Source organism: Arachis duranensis, chromosome 9 (assembly GCF_000817695.3).
Source record: "Arachis duranensis cultivar V14167 chromosome 9, aradu.V14167.gnm2.J7QH, whole genome shotgun sequence".
NCBI lineage: Eukaryota > Viridiplantae > Streptophyta > Magnoliopsida > Fabales > Fabaceae > Arachis > Arachis duranensis.
The window spans coordinates 64,390,648-64,393,186 of record NC_029780.3 but is presented as its reverse complement, the minus strand read 5'-3'; the positions used below and the strand labels follow the sequence as shown (position 1 = coordinate 64,393,186).

The 2,539-nt window shown below is 38.8% G+C and overlaps 1 non-coding gene across 1 annotated transcript; it reads left to right on the top strand.

Annotated features, from left to right (window-relative positions):
• Window positions 1-1,140: 1,140 nt before the first annotated feature.
• Window positions 1,141-1,244, top strand: LOC127742358 (small nucleolar RNA R71). Its single transcript, XR_008003547.1, has one exon. It is a non-coding gene; the product is annotated as a small nucleolar RNA R71 (small nucleolar RNA).
• The last annotated feature ends 1,295 nt before the right edge of the window (window positions 1,245-2,539 follow it).

Here is a 2,539-nt window from a genome sequence, read left to right as displayed (position 1 = left end):
GATTCTGATTAAGGAATCCAAGAGATATGCGCCCCGTCTAAGGTAGAACGGAAGTGGTTGTCAGTCACGCGTTCATAGGTGAGAATGATGATGAGTGTCACGGATCATCACATTCATCATGTTGAAGTGCAACAAATGTCTTAGAATAAGAACAAGCAGAAATGAATAGAAAATAGTAGTAATTGCATTGAAACTTTGAGGTACAACAGAGCCCCACACCCTTAATCTATGGTGTGTAGAAACTCCACCGTTAAAAATACATAAGTGATGAAGGTCCAGGCATGGCCGAATGGCCAGCCCCCAAACGTGATCAAAAGATCAAAAAATACAATCAATGACTAGACAATCAAAGACACTGAATACAATAGTAAAAAGTCCTATTTATACTAGACTAGCTACTAGGGTTTACAGAAGTAAGTAATTGATGCAGAAATCCACTTCCGGGGCCCACTTGGTGTGTGCTTGGGCTGAGCTTGAGCTTTACACGTGCAGAGACTTCTTTTGGAGTTGAACACCAAGTTGTAACATGTTTTTGGCATTCAACTCTGGTTCGTGACGTGTTTCTGGCATTTGACTCCAGAATGCAGCATGGAACTAGCGTTGAGCGCCAGCTTATGTCATCTAATCACGAATAAAGTATGAACTATTATATATTGTTGGAAAGCTTTGGATGTCTACTTTCGAACGCCGTTGAGAGCGCACTATTTGGAGTTTTGTAGCACCAGAAAATTCATTTCGAGTGCAGGGAGGTCAAAATCCAACAGTATCAGCAGTCCTTTGTTAGCCTTTTATCAGAGTTTTGCTCAGGTCCCTCAATTTCAGCCAGAAATAACCTGAAATCACAGAAAAACACACAAACTCTTAGTAAAGTCCAGAAATGTGAATTTAGCATAAAAACTAATGAAAACATCCCTAAAAGTAGCTAGATCCTACTAAAAACTACCTAAAAACAATGCCAAAAAGCGTATAAATTATCCGCATAGAAGTAGTCATTCTCAGTTACCGTCTCAATGACATCTATTGGTTCTTCAATGGTTTTTTTCTTGTTTAGAGAGCCCCCCTGAGGAATGGTCTACAGCCTTCTTTGACTCATAAGAGAGACCTTCATAGAAGATGTGAAGTTAAACCCATTCATTGAATATGTATGGTGGGCATCTTCTTGTTAAGTCCATGAACCTGTCCCATGCCTCATAGAGAGTTTCACCATCTTGTTGCTTGAAAGTTTGCACCTTAGCTCTCAGCCTGTTGATTCTTTAAGGAGGGTAGAATCTTGCTAAAAATTTGTTCACCACATCTTCCCAATTTGTTAAGCTCTCCTTTGGGAAGGACTCCAACCACTTGGATGCTTTTTCCCTGAGTGAAAAAGGGAACAAAAGCAGCCTATAGACATCTGGGTGGACTCCATTAGACTTCACAGTGTCACATATTCGTAGGAAGGTGGTTAGATGTTGATTGGGGTCTTCTTGGGCACTTCCTTCAAATGAGCAGTTGTTCTGAACAAGGGTAATGAGCTGGGGTTTTAATTCAAAGTTGTTGGCATGTATGGTGGGCTTTTGGATGCTACTTCCATAATTTCCTGGATTTGGATTGATATAGGAGACTAGAACTCTCCTTTCTTGCCCAGCATGATTTATAGGGCCTTCTCTAGCATGGTTGTGAGCTTCTCCTTTATGATTATTTTCCAAATTCTCCTCCATGTTTGTTTTAAAATACTCTTCCTCTTCCTCAGCACCAACAACTCTTTTCCCTTTTACTTCCCTCCTTGATCTTTGGAGGGTCCTCTCAGGTTTTGAATCAAAGGAAGTTGAAGCTCCGCCTCTTCTCCCTGTCATACAACTAACAAAGCACACAGTAAGAGATAAAATGAAGATATTATTCTTGTTAGAGTGATTGTTAGTGTGATTGATGCAAATTATCAAACAGTTAGTGGGTTAGTTAGCAGAATTGTAAATAATAACAAAAAAGAAAGAAAACAGAGCGGGTATAGGGGATGAGGAAGAAACTGAATAAATTGAAGGTAAACGGCTAGATAACATAAACAAACAAAATAAAAAATGCTCAATCTATTGAACTTCCAACTTAATCATTGTTGATACAAAATCAATCCCCGGCAACGGCGCCATAAACTTGATGCACGAAAACTTGTCTCTCAAAAAATTTTCCTTCGGCAAGTATACCGAATTGTCGTCAAGTAAAAACTCTCAACAATCCTTAGTTGGAAGAGTATTCTAGTTGAGCTAAACAGAGTATAGTTTGAGAATTGCAAAAAATTAAATGGCAAAAAAGTAAATAGCAGAAAATAAAGTGCAGAATCTTAAATGGGAATTTGGGAAAATGAGCATGGAAATAAATGGCAGAAAGTAAAGAGAATGGGTAAGATCAGAAATGGGAATTCATTGGGCTTAGGAGATGTTGCATTCTCCGGATCAAATTCATTTTCATCTCTTCCTCAATCAATGCATCTATTGATCTCCTTGGCAATCTTAATTGATTGGATCCCAATTCCTTGGCAATCCAATCTCTTTAAGCTTGAACAATT